General features: G+C 39.4%; 1 protein-coding gene and 1 pseudogene across 1 annotated transcript in view; both read left to right on the top strand.

Annotated features, from left to right (window-relative positions):
- kcnip4a (potassium voltage-gated channel interacting protein 4a) overlaps nucleotides 1-24,163 on the top strand; it is a 559,101-nt gene that overhangs the window by 349,180 nt on the left and 185,758 nt on the right. The window lies entirely within an intron of this gene.
- Nucleotides 1,103-1,326, top strand: LOC121850810 (annotated as a pseudogene).

Below are 24,163 nucleotides of genomic sequence, written 5' to 3'. Positions count from 1 at the left end.
TTTTTATCCAAGTCCCTTCAAATTCTGTTTTGTTAAACATCAATAATTACTGTACTCACTGATGTGTAAAAGTTTTGGCTAACCTCACCTTTTTCTCTAGCATCAAGACTCCTAATCTTATGCCCTATGCTATCAATATACCAAACAATGGGAATGTTCATTCACTACTACTGTGTACCATATCTACTCTGTGAATGCTTGCTCATGGTTGCTTGAATGGAAAAGTATTTTTCCAGTGATAAAATCATTGCTTTAATGAACCTAATAATTAATAACCTAATAACCTACTCAATTTATATTAATAACAATCCTTGCACTCGGTATAGCACCTTTCATGTCAGGAGGACGTCTCAAAGTGGTTCACAGAATGTATTGTAAATTATAGTGACTGTATTTTTGTAGGTGATTGTTTGTGTTTATATAGCTGTAGTGCTGTGATCATGTTTGTTGCACAGCTCTTTGTAATCTGTGTTTGAGAATTGCCATCTGCAGGTTAATCTGAATGAGGTAAGCCCTCCCTTGTGTGGGCTCGCATCACTGCACGCCAGACAGGAAGGGAGCACTGAAAACATATGAAGTGTCATTCCTCTGTAACCTTGACTTGCAATGCATCATGTTTGGCCACACAGTGGCATCAAAGCTCAACTCAATTCACAAAAACGCACAGGAATTGACTGAAGTGCCAGAAAATTGCTTTAATAAATGGCTTCTGGTGTGGCTGAAGATACTCTTGAGATGTAACCAAAGTGCATCCCGAAAATGTACGCATGGGAAACATGTGCACGTACGGTGCACATCAGGGCACCTTCCGAAAGCAGCAAATGCGTCTTATCAGGGTGTGTGCAGGCACGCACACGGATGGGGTGTACACAGGGGCGACTCCCAACTGTTTTGAAGGGAGCATCCCAAGAACTGTGTGCACAACCTATGTGCGGTGAAGGAATGTACCGTAAACAACGGAATGTTTTTTGTATTGGGAGAAAGGAAAAAATTGTAGCAGAAGATGTTGTATGTTGTGTTTGTTTTGGATTTCTGTTGTACCAAATATTGTATTTATAAATAAATACATATTTTCAAAGAAAACTAACCAAATAATTTTTTGATCGCTTCTTGGCCTTTTGGCTAAGATGAAGTGTAGTATCTGTTCTGATCAGTTACTCCTTGAGCTAGAGATGCTGGGAAAGTTCATCTCCTATTGTGATTTCCGAATCTCACCCATAACTGGGAGCATTATGGGGAGGATTGAGCTCTGGGCTACCACTGTGCTTTCTGCCCTCTGTTTGTTGGGATCGGTATTGCAGTACTTCCGATCTAAAGAGTTTGATCTGCTCTCACAAAGAGGAAGCAGAGAATACTTGAACTCAGAGCTACCTTGAGCACTTGGTCACTATGCTCAAGCTGGGCTTGCCCTGCGGAGAGGTGATCCGGTCACCTGACTTCCTCGGGTGGTCGTGAAGACATGGTTCAGGTCCACATTGTCGTTAGACAATTTGGAGCCTAGAAGAGTTTGGGGTGATTAGGGTTTCTCTGCGGGGGCAATCCTCACTCCCAAAGTGGAACGTTTCATTATGTTTGGTCAATGGGAGTGAGCAGGTCTAACCTCGCTCACCAATAAAAAAATAAATAACTTTAGTTTTAAGGCATTCTTAGTGCCTTATTTATTGAAACCTCATTGCAGCACTTATTGTCATCTGTAGTGACTAACTTCTGTATGACACCTGACAGTCAGTTTGTGTACAGCAAGATTCCCCAAACAACCATGAGTTGAATAACCAACTAGCCCTGAGGATTACAAAAACGGATGTCGCTGGGAACACTCAGCAGGTCAGGCAGCATTAAATGTCTTAATCATAGGTAGTTTAGATGCTGCCTGACCTGCTGAGTGTTCCCAGCGACTCCTGCTTTGGTTTTCAGACTTCCAGCATCTGCAGTATTTTGTGTTTTGTTTAATCCTGAGGATTGTTGGTCAGGACAGTGGGAATAAATTCCTTCTGTTTTCCAATAGTCTCATGGGATCAGAAGGACAGGCAGATGGGACCTTGATTAATATCTCATCTGAAGGATGGCACCTCTGACAATGCAACATTCACATATTACAACACTGGAGCCCAAACGAGGGTTGATCTTAATCATAGAACTATAGAAATTTACAGCCCATTGTGGCAGTGCTGGCCCTTTGAAAGAGCCTGGACAGCTCAAGTCCAGTCCTGCACCTCATGTTCTTTCTGGCCTCTGCCGTTTTCTGTTAGTCAGCAGCCAATTCAAGCTCTTATCTAAAACTGAAGATTTGTATCAAAATCAATAAGATGTACTGAAGTTTCTAGTAACTTTATTACAAATAGGGAATAAAACAATCATTTTTCAAACCTCTTCAGTTTGGTGAGATTGTTAACAATTTAATTCATTTTACATCAGACTTTTCTCATCGTGGAACGACACCAGTCCTTTGGGGTAACCCGAATAGCCTCTGGCACACAGCATTGCCCCAAAGTGAGACTGACCCACAGTGACACTGCCCCACACTGAGTGCCCCAGAGGGAGATCACCTTATGCTGTTTGGGTATTATAGGGGATGCAGTATAACTACAAAGTTTGCAAATAAAGATGTTATACCTATAAACTTATGGGGATCTTAAGACTAGTAAGTAATTGGCTGGAGAATCAGTTATTTGGTGAATTTTGAAATAGGCGTGTTTTGGACAATATTTTAGTATCGCTGTGTTTGTGTGCGTATGACGCTAAGTGTGCGATTACAAATCTCCGTTGTTCTTTCAATCAGATGGGAGGAGAGCGATGCAGAGCTGGCAGAGCACCTCCAAGCAACTACTTAGTCACACCTCACTAATAACAGCACTGTGTTGAACTAATGTCTGCAGTGTAGCTGCATGAGAAGAATTAATTCATTTTTAATTCATTTCTGGCTTGTGTTCATTGAATGCTCAAATAATGTTTTATCATCTTTTTTATTTTCAGGTCATTTTTTATTTTCCCTCTAATTTCACTGTGTTATCCGGTTGTCACTTTCAAAGCCCTCCATGGCCTTGCTCTCCCTTACCTTTGCGACCTCCTAACCCCCTACCAATCTGCCCGCTCCCTCCGCTCAGTGCACTCCCGTCTGCTTCACGTCCTCCACCTTGCCCATCCCACCATTGTCGGGTGGGCCTTCAGCCACTCTGCCCCTACCCTCTGGAACTCCATCCCACAGACCTCCGCCACATTCCTTCCTTTGCATCCTTCAAGACTGTCTGAAAACCCTCCTCTTTGACTGTGCCTTCAGTCATCCTCCTTCCCCCCCCCCCCTTCCCCCCACTCTCCCCGACCCCGATCCCAGCTCAGGTCCGAAACACTGATTGTCCAGCGCCTTGGGACATCCTCCCGATGTGAAAGGCGCTAAACAAATGTAATTTTGTTTTTGTTGTTGTTTAATAGCTTAGCTAATGCACTGGGAGCTTTCTCCTAACTGTTAGATGTTTATGCCAAGGAAAAAGTATTAAGTGGAGAGAGATTTTTAAATTATGTGGATAGCAGGAAGATTCTATTCCAGTGATGAAAAAAGTGCTTTGATATCTTTCACCTTATTACACAAGTACAGTGGAGTCCTGTAGCTCAGTGGTTAGAGCACTCGGTTTGCAAGTGAGAGACCTGAGTTCAATTCCAGACAGGGCGAAACCTTGGGCAAGTTTCCTTACTCCACACGCCTAATAATAATCCCTCCAAAAAAAACAATAATAAATTGGTCATTTTGAATCCATGACTGTTTGTGGGACATTGCTGTGCACAATTGGCTGCCGGGTTCGCCCACAAAAAAAATATACAGTCAATTCACTTTACAGTATATTCTGTGAAGCGCTTTGGGACGTCTAGAAGATGTGAAAAGCGCTATATAAAATGCAAGGATTATTATTATTATTACAGTGATCAGTGTATGCTGGAAGCGAGTGAATCCTCTATGGCAGTCTCTGTGCCTGGTTCTTGGGCCAGGCAGGTTCACCATACCTCAGGCTGTTTGGAGTGCCCAGCCTGGCTTGTTGTCAGAACTTGAGAGAGGAAAACGGGTCTCTGGGGTGCGGGGGAGAGTTATTCTTCCCATGTCTGTTAACCCTACAAGTCAAAGCACTAATGAGTAGATGGTCCTAGCTGGACAAGTAACAAGGAAGCTTGTCAGACTGTGCTCTCAATGTGGCAAGCTATGCGGCCTTAGTTGGTTAAACTCCAAGCAGTAGCTGAACCCATACTCTGAGATCCCCAGTGTACGGCTCTCGCCAATTTGCACCTAATGATGTGTCCCTCCAGAAAGAGTGTGCATACCTTTCAGCCACATGGAAATTTCCAAGTGTAAGTGTTGTACATACTTGATATTCATCGTCTGGTTTGGATATTTTTAAGTACCATGATGGGTTTCTGCATTCGTGAGACACGCAGCTGACCAAAATAAATTTGTACACATATGGTATGGACAAGGTTACTAGTCCCGTGGTTTTTCTGCTAAATCACATTTCTAGTAATCTTGTGTTCATACATATAACTGGATGTTTTGGCTAGTATCTCATAGCCCTGTGTTCTTTTCCATGCAAATTTATACACAGATAGTTGTATGTGAATAACCAGCATCTTACTGTAGTGATTTCTAGTGGGATGAATAGGGACTTCATAGCTGTTTGTGGGACATTGCTGTGCCCAAATAACTTTTATGTTTGGCTATGCAAATCAGTCACTACACTTGACAGGAATTATTGTAAAGTCCTGTGAGGCAATCCAATTTGATAAATTTGATCATGCAGTTCAATGAAGAAAAGTGTGAGGTAGTTCATTTCAGGAGGAAAAACATAAGAAAAACCTATAACTTAAAGAGGGAAAATCTTAAAGGGGTAGAGGAACGAAGGGATCTAGGAGCACAGATTCACAGGTCAATGAAGACAGTGACCCAAATAGATAAGACCATTTTAAAACAAAATGGGATTTGGGGATTTATAGCTCAGGAAATAGAATATAAGGATAAAGAGGTCATGTTGAATTTGTATGGAAGGTTGGTCAGACAAGTTGGAATACTGTATAGAGTTTTGGCTTCCTCATTCTAGGCAAGATGTAAAAGCACTGGAGGTGGTGCCGAGACTCACCAGCATGTTGCCTGAAATGAGGAACTACAGTTATAGCAAAAGGCTGGATATACTGGACCTTTTTCCTTGGGAACTCAGACGGCTGTGAGTGGATATGATAAAGGTTGTGACAGTTTTCACCCTTTCAGTTGGCCTCTGTTAACTTTTGACAAACTTTATAAGAGAAACCTCATGTATTTTAATGTCTAACAACAGGACTTAATCCCTTTCACTTTATTTACAATGATTAAATAATCCAGTTATGGAGTGATCAATTCCATAATAACTGGCTCATATTAACACTCCTGTTGCTTACCCCCTAACCCCTTATTACCAGAAACTCAAGTAGTTTACTTAAAACTTAATTGAGGTCAAAGAACTTTTTATTATTAAGTACTTAGTTTCATTAAGTTGATTACATCATACCGTCACAAGCCCTGGCTGGCTCGACTATGTTCAGAGCCTTGGGATGTCATCCCGATGTGAAGGGTGCTATACAAATGTAATTTATTGCTATGCAAATGTAATTGGTTGTATTAATCAAATAAACTTCATGTTCTAGCTTACAAAAGTGCAACTCCTAATGCGCTAAGGTTATCTAACTTGCTGCTTAATACTACTATGAACAGACTGGCAATATAACTTAATCAAGGAAATCAACTCTGAATCTGAGAAACCTAATTCTTAGTTCAGTCACGTAGTTTAGCGCTGACTAAAAGCGACCCTGATGTTCTAAAACAACCAATACCTCCTTTCCTTCATTTAGTGGTTAAACAATCTACCACCATCAATAAAATGACCCAAACGTGATTCTCACAGTCCATGCGACCTGGCAACTGCATCCCCACCTCCAGCTCTGACCAGCTCCTGCTCCTCGCACTTCCCACTCAGTGAATTCCCCATCCCGATCAGTGCAAGGCCTAACCATGACCCACGAGCGAAGCCTCACCGAGAACTGAATGGAACAAAAGACCACTGCCAAAGGTGTAGAAGATGATGGAAGGCTCAGAAAGGGTGAACAAGGAAAGATTATTTCCAGTAATCAGGAGCTCTAGAACTAGAGGGCATAGTTTTAAAATCAGAACAGAGATTAGGAGGAACTTTTATTGTACAAAGAGTGGAAGGAATTCTTCGCCACAGTGAATTGTTGGGCGGCGGCAATGTGTACATTCAAAACAGTACCGGACAGAATAAGGGCGAATAGCTTTGAGGGATATGGGGAAAAGGCTGCAATATGTGACTTGATGTATAGGACACTCTAGGATCTAGGATAAAACACCAGCCAAACTGGATGGGCCGAATGGCTTGTTCCTGAGCTGTACATTGTATGGATTTATGATAAGATGCTATAAGATTGCCTAGATGTGCATTTGTGTCTTTTCAATGTATACTACAACTAGTGTTTGCTGATTTGCCTTCTCTTTTCCTTATGTTTCTACATGATCTTAGTGCTCACATGCAATTTTGTTGAATTTCTTTTTTGCCTAGTTTTAATTGTTGAAAATTCAATAAAAATGTAAATGCTACAGGAAATCATTAATATTAGCCAAGTTTTTTTAAAATAATAAATCTGCATCCAGGTAATTATCAATATTCAATAGAATGTACTTCTATTCTATTAATAAATCACACAAAGTAATTTGAATACATTCGTTTTATTCCCAGAAGCTCTCTTCTGTATATTTGCAATAGAATATAACTGCATTTGCATTTTAATTAAACTTTTTAGATTAACAGCATTTGACCCAGCAGAATGAAAATATTCAATTGTACTTGTTCCTGTATCAATCTGACTGTGAGATTCCAACATTTGGTAACATTTGGTATAATGTAAATGGTCTGAAAATATCATTGACAGAGTTGGGACTGTACAACAGTGTTGCTGCAGTTATGTTACTCAAGACCTAACTGGAGATGTTAGGTAATATTGTCTACAAGTCCAGCTGAATTCTCTGAAAGAATTACTCAAAGCCTGTGATGAGAATACAAGTCTCCTCAACACTTGGATTTGATTGAGTAAATCAAGAATAAAATAAGTAAAATGTAGCCACATACATCTAAATAGGCTGCACTATATGACTCAAATACTAGAACTGTAGCACTTATTCATGTTCTGTGCATAGATGAACCTTTTCAAGCAGTTTTGTTTTTTGGTGGCTAAAATATGAGGGCACATCTATTTATGTCTGACAACCAATTTCTAGTTTCAGATAACTGTAATGGGAGTTGTACCTGAATCAGTCCTTTATGTACATAAATCTTAAGCCATTTAGTAGAGAGATGAAGGTAATTGATCAGACAGAAAGGGATACACATATGAATGGCATTCTGTTCTTAACAGCTAAACCTTCCATGAGTCAACTGTGGCAATTATTTTCTTGCAGTATAGCATTTAACGTTTCAACTGAGGACAGAAGAAATTTATGAGTTTCCCTAGACCGTCTTCTGATATTGTCACTTGTCAGTACCACTAGCAAACAGACAGCTTAAAGATTTATGTAAATAAATATCAGGCATGCTCATGATATTTAAGGGGTGTCATGTCCTTGAAATGGTCTTGCATGTTTGAATACATAGTCAAAATAGATAAAATATAGCCACATAATAACTTGGCTCTTGGTAACCATGTACACTGAATGTCATAGGTAGACAACATAACATGGACTTAAATAAGTAATGTTTGAGTAACAAATCAAATGGAATTGTTGCTTTTTGTGCATTTTGCACAGAGTCATCAAACAAATACTGTTTTGCATAAAGAATTACCAATTCTGTGAAAAATCTCTCCTAAACTCCCCTTTTGCTCTTCCCGTGACAATTTTACATTTCTGTCATCTAGTCATTGACTCCCCTACCAGGGGAAATAGCTTCTTCCTTTTTTCCCCTGAAAAAAACCTCATAATTTGATGAATCATATGGCATCGGCCTTTTTCACAGCAATTGTTTGATGTGTACTTGTGATGGAAATGTTCTAATATTCTGCACCATCTTAAATTTTAAGGCAAAAGTAGTCTTACAGACTAAGCGTAGATAGTGTTCATGGAATTTCATGGCCTCTGATTCTAATTGGAGTATTTCTGTCTTTTGACAAGGTACAACTCCACGAATGTCTCTAGAGATTATACCTGGTGATAGGCATGCATCTCAGCCACTAGTAGGATTGTGTTTGGTAACGCTCTGGTTTGGGAATTAAGTGTTTATTCTGTAACATTTAATAAACAGTAAAGCCAATTACAAAACCTGTTAAATTCACCTATAAATAGTCACTACACTTCACAGTAAAATCCTGTGAAACAGTTTGAGACATCCCAATGACATGATACCAAATGCAAAGATTATTTTATCATTAAATAGTGAAAATATTGACAATTCCCAATTCTTTTAGATTAGGAATAGTGAAGTGCGCTGCTATTATTTGACAATAATAATAATAATAATAATAATAATAATCCTTGCATTTGATATAGCGCTTTTCACGTCGGGAGGACGTCCCAAAGCGCTTCACAGAACACACTGTAAAGTGAATTGACTGTATATTTGTGGGCAAACGCGGCAGCCAATTGCACACAGCAATGTCCCACAAACAGTCGTAGATTGAAAATGACCAATTTATTATTGTTTTGGGTTTTTGGAGGGATTATTATTAGGCGTGTGGAGTAAGGAAACTTGCCCAAGGTTTCGCCCTGCCTGGAATTGAACTCAGGTCTCTCGCTTGCAAAGCGAGTGCTCTAACCACTGAGCTCCAGGACAATCACTGAGAAAACCACTTGTGATTGTTTCTTGCAGAACATGAAATTCATAAGGTGATAAGATTTATTTTACACTCAGCTGAGTTTTTGTTCAAACCTGAATTCCGATTTGTTTCTCAATTGTGTAGTGACCTTCACATTATCTAATTTAGACTTTTTCTAAATAATTTTGTGATTGATAATCCCATTACTCATTGATTTCTGCAGAGTGCTTGCAAAGAGCATACCAGTTGGATATCAATCCCTGTTTTAAGCAGTTCTTTCATACAGACTGCTTCCTCAGCATCGAGAAGTGGCAACACAGCTCCCCTGAAGGTCATTATATAAAGTGATGTCCAATGCAGAGAACCATAAAAGTACAAGGGAGGTTCAGATGATGGTTAACCACGGGCATGGTCCAAGATATAAATTGTAAGAGGCTCTTAAAGACAGACAGATAGAGAGTAAAGTGGAAGGATTTAGGGAGGGTGTTCCAGAGATTAGGGGAACAGTGGCTGAAGATGGTGGGGCAGTGGGGGAGCAGAGTATGCAGCACGTTTGTCAAGTGGATGGGACAACCAATTGATTGAGCTGGCAAAGGTCAGAGAGGCAGGGAGGACCGAGGGAATATAGGGATTTTTAGGCATGAAGAACCCAATGATTCAGATCATGACCTCCCCATAGGAACTCGGCAGCCCATGCATACATTTTGAGTTTAAAAATTCTAATAAAGCAACAGGAAATCATTTTTAAAACTGATTCAACATGATTTTACACTTTAAAAGGTACACACATCAAGTACTAATGGTTTCATGGATTGCAAGCTGCTTGTATTGTGGCCAGCGCGAGTTACTATAGTTGTTTCCTGGCTGTCATTAACACAGAGTAAATGCTGTCAGTGGATGTAATAGCTGCAACTGTTATTCTTCTGAAGGACACAAGAGGACAGTAGAGCAGTATAGTGAGTTGAGTTCACACTAAAACCAAATCCCTGCACTTTATATTGAGAAAAAATAAATGGAGGTGTTAAAAACAAATTCTGGAAGTAAACGAGCCAAGTAATAACAATTTCTGAGGTGGCACAGAGAGGAGAAAGGAAGATTTGGACAATTGAGTGAAAAAAGATTCCCAAAGTGCTGTTCTGTTTGCTGCTTTGTAACATGTAAATCATGCATGGCTAATCGATAATCCATTATTGTTCCAGATAATTCATGAATTGAAGGCAAACAGAGTGTCAGACACTCCAGGAAGTAGAAGCGGCCACTTCAATTTTCTCTCCCACTCATACTCTGACCTCTCCATCCATGGCTTCCTACGCTGTTCCAATGAACCACAGTGTAAGCTCAAGGAACAGCACCTCATCTATCTGCTAGGGACCTTACAGCCCTCTGGCCTCCATATTGATTTCAATAATTTCAGACCATAACAGCTCACCTTCCCCCTCCTCTTCTGTAACCATTACCACATCATCTGGGTCCCAGACACATCTTTTCTCTCACTGGTTTGCCTGTTTTGTTGCAATTTCTACCCCCCTGTCTATGGCCACTTCAATTCTCCCTCCCACTTGCACTCTGACCTCTCCATCCATGGCTCCCTACGCTGTTCCAATGAATCACAGCGCATCCTGCACCCCGTTTTGCATTATTAACACTTCTTTTCCCCTGTTTTGTTCCCTCCCTTTTGTTTTATAACATTAATACCTCTCTAACCTATCATGCCCTGTTCTCTACCCCATTTTCTCCATTGTCTTCATTGTCTTCCTTGCCCTGCCTCCCCCCCCTCTGTTAGTCCTTAAAAGCCTCTCCCTCCCAATATGCCCCAGTTCTGACGATGGGTCATGGACCTGAAACGTTGACTCATTTTCCTTTCTCCATAGAGGCTGCGTGACCTGCTGAGTGTTCTGGGGGGCTTCTGTTTTTACTCCAGGAAGCGAATGAGCGTTATTCTCTCTCATTGACTTAGATTGGGAGAAAATTGAATCCCAAGTTCCCTAAATCTGAACCAAAAGCTTTGCTATAGTGGAAGGCAGGTGCACTATCTAAATGTATGCCTTTACTATTACAATTACATTGTTGATGGAGTTCAAGATTTTTCCACTGAAGATACTTTTTTCATTTGTTGTTTCGACAACTACAGGATGTTCTTTGGAAAAGGAATGTATGCATGATCTTGTCAGTTTTCCTAGAGACAATAATGTATCATTCAAGGTTAAGTAGATATTTAATTATATAACACCATCAGGTTGGTTGGAGGATTGGCACTAGTTGCTAGTAAAGTCCAATGTTCTAAAACCTAAATGTCAACTTAAGAGTTTGTAAAGAGTATCCCTGATGCTAATGGTTGTGTAAAAAAAAGGGCAGACAGTTATGAGCCTGCAGCATCTGATATTTACTGGCTGTCTTCTACAAAAACAATTTACTTTATATAGCATCTTTCACATCAAGAGGATGTTTCGAAGTGCATCACACAGCTGAATGGATTTTTTAAAATCAAAATATATATATTTATTTGGTGATAAATACTTACTCTTGTCTCAGACAGTATCAAATCTGTTACAGAAAAGAAGACACAACATGTTAGTATCCCTCCCCTCCAGAGTGTGGGGACAGAGTCTGAAAGCCCGGCCACTGATGATAGGGCGGATCGGGCGGGAGACATGGAGCAGACCGGAGTCCGCTGAACGGAGAGAGCAGGCAGGTTGGTAGGGAGTCAGCAGGTTGGAGAGGTAGGAGGGGGCAAGGCCATGGATGGTCTTGAAAGTGAGGATGAGGATCTTGAACTCAATCCTCTGGGGTATGGGAGCCAGTGGAGTCGGGTGAGGGGTCACAGAGCCTGGTGCGCAAGAGTACACGAGCTGCAGAGTTTTGGATGAACTGCAGCTTGTGAAGGGAAGAGTTGGGAAGGCCGACAAGACAAAATAGTTTAAGGTAGACTCAGACAAGCTGTAATATTGGACCTTAACTTCTTTCACTGTGAAGCCAAGAAGCACTTGTACACTTTACACCTCTAAGTTTTAAGAGGCAGATCCCTGCCTCTATTCCTGCACCTCATCCCCACTTTATCAATTTTTAAATCCCACCTTAAGACTGATCTGTTTGACCGTACGTATGGTCACTTCCCCCTTCCCTTTTGTTTCACTCTATCCCCGCCACTATCCTGAGTGAAGAGCACTATCAGAATGCAAGTCATCGTTGTTATTGCGCTTGTGACATGTAAACCCCAAACTGGATCCCAGAATAGAAGTCCCTACTGTCCCAATTTCTTAAGGTGGAAAGACTTGCATAGGCAACTAATTATCATATTAATTATCGCCCATGAAACAAACAGCCACTGCACTTTACAGTATATCCTATGATGCACTTTGGGAAGTCCTCCTGAAGTGCAGGGTGCTATACAAAATGCATTATTATTATTATTATTATTATTTATTATATACCTGAGGATATCTCTCTTCCGCTCTTTGTCATGATTTTATAAAAAATCTGTGAAGTCATCATTCCTTCACCTTTGACCTCCATTACTTTTCTATTTTATCAACTCTGCTATGCTCCAATGAACTTTTCTCCTTTGATCTCCCCAAGCTCTAAATAATGTCAATTAATTACTGTTCCTCCATCACTGGGATGAAATCAAGACTCATTGAACTAACTCCAATTCATTCTTTCCTTATACACTACCTCAATGCTACAAACTCCTTCCAAGATTGTCTGCCCCCCTCGTACATCCTAAAGGCTTTGCAAGCAGTCATCTCATAACTCCTTGCTTTAACTCATCATTCTTTTGCGCTTTGGTGGTATCTTGCACTCGAGGCTGTGGCCTTGGCCTTTCACCCACACATTGAAGTTTCCCAATGATATTGGCTTTCAACAGTGATGTGCACATAAAAACATCAACCGAGGTAATTAGTTGTTTCACATGTGTAACCTTGGTAGCTTTCAAATGATGAAGCAACCTCAAGGGATGCAAGTACCATGGAAAATCCATCCGTTTTGCTCAGAAATAAGTTAATTTCTATGCAATGCACCTAGCATAATCACATGAGTAGAGTGCCTCAGTGGGTAGACTCAACTACCTCAAGACGTATAACAGATTATGTTTCTATCAATGCAGGACACATGCCAGATTTTAATACAGTGGAAAATTACTGAGCTGCCTTTACAAAGCAAGTCAATTAAAACAGACTTTGTTTCGATTCTCTAGGGAAAGGACACTAAGCAACTGCCTTAAATTATCCAACTGATAAAACCTGCTGTTGGTTGACTCAAAGATTTGCCGAAGTAAAACAAAGTCTGTTTATTGTTGGTCATGAGAACCCAATATTTATTGACTTCCTATGGCTAGGTGGGAGGTGGGAGGAAACAGCTTTATTACTGCTCCATTATTGCTCAACAGGGTCACAAATTCTATTAACACAAATGTCTAACCAAGTGATTTTATGATGCACATGTTCACTCTTTAAAACAATCATATTAGATATATGAGGGTTGGAATTCTTCAAGGTCTTAGCCTCAAAACAGTAACATTTAACATCTGTCCAAATTTTTGAAGATTCTTCAATTCTGCCTTATTAGGAAGCTCTTTTTCCTTTTATTCAAAAAATCTGAAAAACCATTTTCAACATTAAGAGTGAAGTTAGAAATATTCAAAAATCATGCATGACCTTATCCTTTAAGAAAATCTGATCTGATCCTTTAAGATTAAGACCATGAGAATATTGAGGCCCCTAAGATATTTTGGAATAAATAAAGTGAAATGACCGTAAGAGACCATGAGGCAGTTCAAATAGAGAAAAATGAATAAGGATAAAAACTATTTGCTCTCCAAGGGAGAGAGGTTAAATAATAAATCATTAGTGAGAACTAAAGTAAACTGATTCCAATTACCATACTAGATTGTGTCTGAATATTCAGTTATGTCAAAGTTTTCAACTTAGCGGGTTGCAAATATGTTTAAATAATTTGTGTTATTATTACTGTACTACTTAAATCGCTTGGCCCACAATTGAACATGATGTGTGAAAGCCCCATATTCGCCCACAAATATACAGTCAATTCACTTTACAGTGTGTTCTGTGAAGCGCTTTGGGATGTCCTCCCGACTTGAAAAGCGCTATATCAAATGCAAGGATTATTATTATTATTATAACTAAAGGTCATTGAGTACTCTAAAACCTTAGGAAAGTGAGTGTTACAGCAATTAGAGAATGTTCAAGCAGATTCACAGCTCTTGCAAGTTGGCCATCTCTTGAAAGTTATGTCTGTGGTTGCCTAATTTAGTGATCTATCAAAGCTGGTTGTTCAAATAATAATAATAACAATAGTAATATTTGCATTTGATAAAGAGCCTTATCATATCTTTGAGATGTCTCAAAGTATTTCACAGATGCAGGGCATAGTTACTGTGTATTTTGTAGGCGAATGTGGCAGCCAATTTACGAACAGCAATGTTCTACAAACAGCCATGAAGTAAGTGATGAATTTTATCTGGGGGATAAATCAAAGAATGGTTGGTAGGGTAAACCCTCAGACTGACTGCAAACATCCTCCTGACTGATGCACGATTTTTAACATATTTCATCGTACAATTTATTGATGTAGCTTTGGAAATAGTAGATCTTCTTCCATGTGTGAGTTATTTGAGTGAGTTGCAGGTTTCATCCAGGGGTAATTGAGTGATCTTTACACAGTATGGAAATTGTTACGCCCAGAACTACTATGCAAGCAAAGTTAGATTGAGTCAAGTTTCTAGAAGATGAAATAAAATTTCTAAAAAACTGGATGAAATCTGTTTTGTTTCTCACAGTACAGCATGATAATACAAGGCAAGTTTGCAAAAATCTTCAGTAATGAGCTTGTCAGAGCAAATTGTAAATGTCAGCTAGAGGAATTCAACTTTTTTTTCACAAAGGAACGTTATAAGAACATAGGAAAACATTGACGAGAAATTCCACCTGGATCTGCGTTTACTTAATATATGTAGCATTTTAGAGTATCCAGAATTCAGCAAATTGTTGAATTTGGTTCTTAATTTTGAAGTTGATTTTCTGCAGTTCTTAAAACCACTTACAGAAAGCTGGCTTCAAAATTAAGGCTATTTTGAAAAATTTGCCAACTTTGGGATGCCCTAAAATGCTACACAAATAGAGTAAATGTAGATCCAGGTGGAATATCTCCCCACATATTCCTTTTTAAAATGACTACCATAGCCTCCTCTGTAGTTGTCAGTTTGTTGATGGTAAAATTCAATTCTTGGTGAATTACCTCCCACACCATTGAAGCATTGCACTTCTTTGACCTTCCCTGTTAAGCTGCTGCATTATGTCTTGAGATTTATGAAGGTGTGGTTACATAAAAAAGATCTGTTTACCACTGACAATAATTGTAAGAAAATAATAATAAAACTGATGGGACAATTGCTGAAGGAAATTGCTGAACTGCTTAAAACTACTGACTGTGAATATTGTAAGTTAAAACCTCAGGGATTCCCTTCCACTGATCTCAAGAAACGGGTTTCACCTGACACCCTGGTGTTTGGTGCAATGAAGCCTAAGCGTGTAAAAGAATCACCAGGGCAGAGAATATTATTGGAGTTATCCCCCTCCCCCACCATGTTGGTAAATTTTCTGATTTTTAGTGTGATGAACATTTAATGGGAAATCCCATTACAATCTAGTGCAGTGCAAATACCTAGTCACTTACACCTTATTTATAAATCTTGTGAAGCCCTCTGAGACGTTTTGACAACTTGATAAGGCATTGTGTCAAATGCAAAGAATTATTATTCATATAGAGTGGAAGAATCTATCACCAAAGGCCGAGATCTTTGCAAATAAGAAGAGAACAATGCGTACTCAATGCCAAGGTCAGTAAATTTACCAATATGGGAAGAAAGTCCCCTCTAGCGCCCATCTAATTTTATAATCAATATTAGATTACTTGTTTCATGCACATTAATAAGAATTAATTGTAACTATTTTTGCTTATGTAATGTAATAATTTTTAAATAACTGCGTTGTGTGAATAAAAAGCAAAGTGAGGTAGTTTAACATCTGTCAGCAGCTCTATTGGCTGCTTGCTGCATTCACCTCCAAGTTTGACTGCAAATGCATGCTGTGATCTAATCTTGAGCTGGTTATTATACATTGTAAACCCATTCTTTGATGTTTAGCTTGACGTCTATTCAATTATCTTGCAAGATTGCATTAATAGATTGAAATAAGCATGAGCTTCACCCAATAACTCGCTTGGTTGTTAAAGGCATTGACCAAGGTAACTTGGGCAAGTTTCCTTACTCCACACGCCTAATAATAATCCCTCCAAAACCAAAAATAATAATAAATTGGTCATTTTCAATCTACGACTGTTTGTGGGACATTGCTGTGCGCAATTGGCTGCCGCGTTCGCCCACAAATATACAGTCAATTCACTTTACAGTATATTCTGTGAAGCGCTTTGGGACGACCTCCCGACGTGAAAAGCGCTATATCAAATGCAAAGATTATTATTATTATTATAAGGTAGAGCTGAGTCATACGTACCAAAAAGCTCACAGATTTCAATCCTGATTTGTGTTGAATTAGTTTGATCTGAGCTGAGTAACATTTGATGGTGGAAGAATTGGCTTTAGTGTCCTGGGGGAAAAAAATAGCCATGGATTCCACTTCTGGTCACTGTCCAGTGACCTCAACTGGATTTGCATGTCACATGAAGATAGGATCTAGATTGGTAGTGAGGCCTTAAATAGCTCAATCAATCATCTGTTGACACTCATTGTCCAAGCTTGAGAGAGGAACTGGAGGGTGTACTTAGGAGAGGATGAAAAATTGTACAGAGGGAGATAAAGATTTTTGAAAGAGTCTAATGAGCTACTGTTAATAGTACACCAAATTTATTTTAATTAGTTTATTTTTTAAAAATCTTTCACTAACAGCGTTTTAGATATGTTGATTGCAGTCCCAGACCGAATCATATAATCCTTCATTTGAACAAAAGCTAAAAGGTAAGTTCAATAGAAAGTATCACATATCATTACTCAGGAGGAATAGGTTATGTTACATGGAATTATAGCTGGCCTCACCTCTAAGTCAGAAGGTTGTGATTCGAGCCCCACATTGGGACTTTGAATTTACAGTCTAAGATGATACTCTAATATAGTACTGGGGGAGCACTATATTGTTTGGAGGTACCATTCTTCAGATGAGTCATTAAACCAAGGTCTTGTCTGCCTATGTAGGTGGACATTAAAGTTCCAATGGCATAATTTGAAAAGAGAAGGATGCCCTGGCCAACCATCCTACAGATAAATTGGGCATTCGCTTCATGGCTGTTTGTGGGACATTACTGTTTGCAAATTGACTACCGCATCTGCCTACAAAATGCACAGTCAATCATGTGAAGCAATTTGAGATGTCCTCCTAAGGTACTATAATAAATTACAAGGATTATTATTATAAATGTGTTTGCTCTAAGAAAGCACTGACTACCCCATGACTATTTGCCTAATATAGGTGATTGGCAGTAAAATTAACCTTGGAGAAGGGAGAGGTTAGACCTAGTGGGATGTCATTGCTTATATTTGCAGACAGATTCCAGGTGAAAAGGTAGAGCTGAGTAATGGAGATTGCTATCCTAAATAAAAGAGATCTGGTCACTATTTGACAATACATTTGAAGAATTGTGCACGTGTTCATAAGTTTAAAATATACTCTCTGGCTGATTTACAAACAAAGCCATTAGTAAACTGTTTATTATAAATCAACGTAGAATTACCTTGAACAAAGTCAAGGTACAGACAGGACTTTGGTTTAATAGGATCCAAAGGACAGCACTTCCATCAATATAGCATTCCTCCAACACTGCCATGGAGTATCAGCCTAGACCATGAGGTGCATGTCCAAATCCCCAACATTGGTCTAACCCCACAACCTTCAGACCCAAAGGTAAGAGTGCTACCAAATGAGCCAAGCTGATACTTAATGAAACAATAGGTGAAGTGAAAGGTTAACACAAATGTTAATCTCTTATCATAAATAGTCCAGAAAAGAAATTGTACAACCTCAGCAGGAATCCAACAAATAACCAAGCCTGTGAATATGTTCGTTTTTCTTTATATTGACATCTTCTGGTTTGTAATTACTTTGTTCAATACACATGTGTAGTAGTGATGGATATAGCTTCATTTATTAGAATGTAACAATATGGAAGAAATAATTGCTTCATGTTCTTTGTTTCCCAGGATCATACTATGCTCCAAATGTACTTAATCTTCAGTGAATTGAATGCAATACCCTTCAAATAACTAAATTTTGCGATGCTCAGTGGTACGTGAAATAGACAAAGATTTATTTGTTGTTGGCATGTAGGATGAGAAAGAGAGCAATAAGTATTAGATATATTCTCCACGGAACCAAGCAAGCCTTTTGAAACATATTTTTGTCAGTGATTTCTCTCCGAATGAATCTATTTAACCTAATACCCATTCCCTGCTCTTTACCCGTACCCTCTAATACCCTTACTCTGCATGTATCCATCTAATTTTCTTTTAAAAAAGAAAAAGGGAGGGGGCTGCTGGGGGACTGTATAAGGTTATTTTCAAACTCTGAGGTCCACAAGTCTCCTAATTCATTATCAGCAGAGAAAATATTTCCCATGAATCCCATTTCCAAAAGGTTTTTGGATATAATAAACACCCGCTTCATTATACAGCCAGCATGAGTAATGGAGAAATGTGGAGGAATGCCCACACCTAACTCATGATCTTTCATCCACAACACAGCATGATCCTAGTTTTGGATTGCAGGTGATGCTGCTATCATATAGATATAACAAGAAGGGCCAGAGGGTGAACACATGTGAAATGCTGGACCTTTCTGCTCATGTAATTGCTATCGGCATTCTTCTTCACAGAAACATTAAGCAATCTGTCCCCTGTGGGATCAGAATAATTTGCAGGAGTTTCCCAAAAAGAACAAAGATTGAAGAGAACAAAAACAGAAGTCGCTGGGAACACTCAGTAGGTCAGGCAGCATCTATGGAGAAAGTAAAGTGTGTCAATGTTTCAGGTCCACGACCCTTCGTCAGAACTGGGGCATGTTGGGAGGGGACTTCATCAGAACTCTGGCATGTCCCAACGTGCCCCAGTTCTGACGAAGGGTCGTGGACCCGAAACATTGACTCACTTTCCTTTCTCCATAGATGCTGCCTGACCTGCTGAGTGTTCCCAGTAACTTCTGTTTTTGTTTCAGATTTCCAGCATCTGCAGTATTCTGCATTTTGTAAAGATTGAAGTGAAATGGTTATTCGTAAAAACATTTTGCGTAGATTTCTAATTTATTTTAGAAAAACCATCTCATCTTACTTTCGAATCCCGAGGCATGAAATGTCATCTAGTCTTAGACAGTAAGACCATTTTGTTTTAAAATTTAAGACTGCCCAGAATTGTGGAAAATTCTTAAATTCTGATTTAATTCATTTAAGATTGAAGATGTTTTTTAAGACCCTCGGATAGGTGGCTTCCAAGTGAATACTAAAGCTATGAATTTTCTACAATTCTGCACAATCTTAAATTTTAAGATAAAATGGTCTTACAGGCTATGACTAGGTAGATTTAGGGGGCCTCCGGATGTTTAACAGGCCAACGCTGAGGAATTCCGCTTGCACGTCACTTTCAGTTCCGATTTCAGTGAAGTCCTGTCCAGAGGGTAGACCGCAAAACATCTAGGCATCGCAACACACCTGGGAGTTGCTAATTAATAATCCAATTTCTTGCAATCTTGCAATTTCTACTCCAATATGGTCTCAGCCTGGCTCAGTTGGAAGCACTCCCACCTCTGAGCCAGAAGGCTGTTGGTTCAGGACCCACATTGGGGCTGGGGTAGCCCTGCATTGTTGGAGATACTATCCTTTGGAAAAATCATTAACCAAGGTTTGCTTTGCCTGTTCAGACAGAAGGGACCGTGCTAAATATCCCCTGGCGCTACTTGAAAAGAGAAGGGAGTTTCTTTTCAAGCAGCTTTTTTTCATTAGTTTCTCCTAGTGTCCTGGCCAACAATCTGCCAAATAAAATTGGTCATTCACTTCATGGCTGTTTTTGCATATGAAAGAGAGGGACTGCATATGGAAGGCTTGAAGAGGTATGGGGCTACTTCGGAGCAGTGAGATTGAATTGACCTACTTCTCTGGGAGCCGGTACAGACTTGATGGGCTGAATGGACTTCTCCTGCGTTTACATTTCTATTTTCTTTGGTTAGGGCTGCATGCAGCAATTTGAATGATGTGAATTTAAAATGGGATTTTTGCATTGATTGACAAAATCACTGCTTAACGATTATGGTTGGGTTTCTCCGTAGAAAAAGCTAAAGAATGCAGACATTTCTCTGTGCAAAATGAAGCACTTTGAGACGTCTAGAAGACGTGAAAAGCGCTATATCAAATGCAAGGATTATTATTATTATTAATGTTGTGTGAGCTGCAATTCTCTGCTGCTCCCAAATTATGAAGGACCTCAAGATTATAAGTGTTAATTCCAAATTTAATGTTACTGTGTCCTAACAACTACAATTTCCATTCATATAGCATCTTTCATGTTGGGAGGATGTCTCAAAGTGCTTTAGACAACTGGCTAGATGGGGTGGGGGGTGGAAGCAGAGGAGGGGAAACATGTTGAAAACAAGATAAAAGACATGGGGCTCAAGGGTGAGTTTTAAAGGTGGCAAGAGAGGGGCAAGGTGTAGTGATTCCAAGACGCAATTTTGGAGTGTCAGATTACTTGATTAATCAAACCTGGTGTGAGAGAGGACACAGTTGGCATTGCAGATCGATGCGGTCAGCCTTAAATGTTTTAAAAGCTCATTGACTTCATGTAAAAGTGCTTAGTAGGCCACGTATCTGTGCTGTCTGAAGATTGTAGTGCAGTAACTTAATTCCTTTACTTCACATTATTGCACCATGAAAATATTATGGTGAAATGATGCAGGCCTGCTTGTTCTGCTTATGTCCTCCCCAGGCAAACATTTTGTGCCTCTTTAACCATTTATTGTTATGAAATATGTAATACCATGCTCAGATCAGTTCCTACATCTTTGGGATGTCTAGAAGACGTGAAAAGCGCTGTATCAAATGCAAGGATTATTATTATTATTATTATTATTATTATTATTATTATTATCATTATTATTATTATTATTATTATTATTATTATTACATCGTTGAAGTTTTTAACAGATTTGTTAATCTTAGTTTATGAGTGTAATGAGTTAACATCTGTTCCAGGCACTCACAATCCCTCCAAAACAAAACAATAATAAATTGGTCATTTTCAATCCACGACTGTTTGTGGGACACTGCTGTGCGCAATTGGCTGCCGCGTTTCGCCCACAAATATACAGTCAACTCACTATTCTGTGAAGCTCTTTGAGACATCAACAAGACGTGAAAAGCGCTATATCAAAAGCAAGGATTATTGTTATTGACACCAACCCAGGGAAAGAGGGGAGGTGACCATAGGCATGGTCGAAGAGGAAGGTCTTCAGATGCAATCTGAAAATGGACAAGCATGGGGCAAGGCTGAGTCATTAAGGTAGAGAATTCCAGAGTTTTGGGGCATAGCAGCTGAAACCACAACCACTGTCATTGATGGTGGAGCGGAGGGGTGAGGGATATGTAAAAGGCTGGAGCCAGCCAAGCGAAGGGGGCTGGTGGAGTGGGGTATAAGCAGGTTGGAGAGTTAGGGAGGTGCTAGGACGTGAACTTATTTGTAGATAAGTTCGAGAATCTTGAAATCGATCCATTTTGCAATAAGGAGCCAGTGGAGCATATCAAGAACTGGGATGATGGAGGCCTGTGGCCTAATACAGGTGAGAATATGGGCAGTGGAGTTTTGGATCTGTTGGATTTTGTGGGTGGTTGAGCTGGGGAGACTGGCAACGAGGGCATTGGAAAAATCAAGGTGGGAGGTAACGAAAGCATGAATGAGAATTTCAGCTGTATTGGGTGAGACGTATGGTTGGAGGTGGGTGATCTGGCGGAGGTCGGGGAAAGCAGTTCTGGTCAGGGAATGGATCTGGGGAAGCAAGGATAGCTGGGGAACAAACCTAGTGCCTAAATTACATGTATGAATTGACTTACAGAATACACCTTGTAAATCCGGTGACTATGAAGCAAAAATTTACTGTAGAACTAAACATCGAACCAAAATCAATGGCTTGCCATAAAAATCTTTTATTTGCTCAATTCAGAATTAATATTGAAACCACATGCTGCATATTACCCTTCACTCTGTGTGTGATTGTCAAGCAATGTGACTGATCACTGTTGTGATTCATGTTGGTTTGGTGACAAGGATAATGCTCAGTGAAATTGTCCCAGTTTTTCCTCAGAGCTGGTGACACATTTCCAAAAAGAAATAGGCTTTCAGTCTTGGTTTGGCCAACGTCTGAGTGGCAGAAGCAGTCAACACAAATTGTTTAATCTGAACAAACCTGGCAGTGAAGGAAAAGTCAACTTCCCAGAGAAGATTTAAAGGTTTTTCTTCAAATGCAAATGTGCTGCAGTACTGTTACTGTCATACTTTGTATCATTACTTAAAATTTAATAACATTTCTCCTTTACTTGTACATGTTGCTAACCCATTCTTCAGAGCTGTCAAAGGCAAGTGTTACCGTTTGCTTTAGGTTTGTAGACCTTCTTTTCTTCTGGCTTCATGAATGAGGGAATTTGTAATTTTCATATCGGTGCTCAATTGTATGACTTTACAGTACTGTGGGAAGGAATCAGTGTGATGGAAGGATGTTAGTAGTAGCCAGCCATCATGTTATTAAAACAGTAGACCTTGTCTAAAAGTAACTGCAATGTAGGGCTAATATACTGTTAGTACAGACATCAGTCTGTGAACTACTCCTAACTCAAATTCACTCTAGGTGAGAAAAACAAAAGCAATAACAAATTACATTTTTATAGCACCTTTCGTCCCAAGACCATGCTCATATGAGTCAATTCATTTGCAACCTGTAGTCCATAGACTGCGACATTTGGGGGTGGGAGTCTCAGAGCCACTCAATTGCACTGTAGCTGGAGTCTCCAATTTCCTCCTCATTATGTAAGAGGCCTTCTCACTCAGGGAGAAGTCTTCTGATATCCCTCACTTTGACAAGGACACAAATGCAAACACGATGATGATAATTATTATTTTATTATTATTATTAATTTGATAGTCCCTTAGAATCAGGCACTTCACATAACTCAAAGATAAAATCATCCCTCGGTATCAGCAGCTCAACTTTACACTTCTGCGTGTTGCACTCACTTAACACCTTTGTGTAAAAGGTATTTCATATTCCACACTGGACTATTAACAGAGTGCAGATTAACTTCACCATAAAAAGCAATGAAAACGATGGCAATCCATATAAAATAATTCTAGATAGGTTTTCGTCAGTGCAATTCTCTGATCATCAGGCAACTATTTCACTATTGACAAAATCAGAAGGGACCAAAAAGAATGGTAGTTTGTGGCTGTGTGAAGGGACATTGATTTCAGTCTATTTAAGAAAGTTCTGGACGTTAGTTTGAAATATTCTGTGCTTTGCCCTTTAGATAGACAATAACATTGAATGATGTACTATAAACTGACAGGGAAAGGCACTGAAGAGAATCATTGCAGTCAATTCAGAGAAGTCAGTATCATGTTAGAAAATATTGACAAGTACAGTCGGAGCTGGCAGGCTCTCATGATGGTTCAGTAGCCAAGCCATGCAGAATTTCTTTGGGTCACCAAGGTATGTGATATCTGCAGAAACCCATCACAATGCTAGAGTATCCAAACTAGACTGAGTTCCACATAATGCTTTGAGACATATCAATGACATGAAAGGCACGATATCAAATGCAAGGATTATTATGTCTCTCCCTGCATCAGTGCATAAATAAATCTGAATGCCATACTAGACTTGATAGAGTTACCAGAGCCCAGAGAACATCAGCTCCACAGAAGGTTTAAAAAAAACACAGATGAGCAAGAAAAAATAGTATCCATCCAAATGATTAAAAAAAATGGAAAGAGGCAAAGAACACAACCTTTGAACATTACTGTGAAAATACAAGATTTCCATGCTTGAGAATTACTTTGAAAAAAATATTCTGTGGAATCTCAGAATATGATTTGAATTGTGTTGCCTATTTCAAGTCCTCAGTGATATCAGTCTCACTCGAGAGAAAATTAATTGACGTGAGTGATTGGGTTGTCATGACAACACTAACACAGGCTTAAGGCTTTTCAGCAAGATTTATCCAATAAATGGAAAAGAAATGCCATTAATTGATTTACTGGCTGGCCACATAGACT

The sequence above is a fragment of the Callorhinchus milii genome, unplaced genomic scaffold (genome assembly GCF_018977255.1).
Source record: "Callorhinchus milii isolate IMCB2004 unplaced genomic scaffold, IMCB_Cmil_1.0 Scaffold1, whole genome shotgun sequence".
Lineage (NCBI taxonomy): Eukaryota > Metazoa > Chordata > Chondrichthyes > Chimaeriformes > Callorhinchidae > Callorhinchus > Callorhinchus milii.
This window is presented reverse-complemented; position numbering and strand designations above follow the sequence as displayed.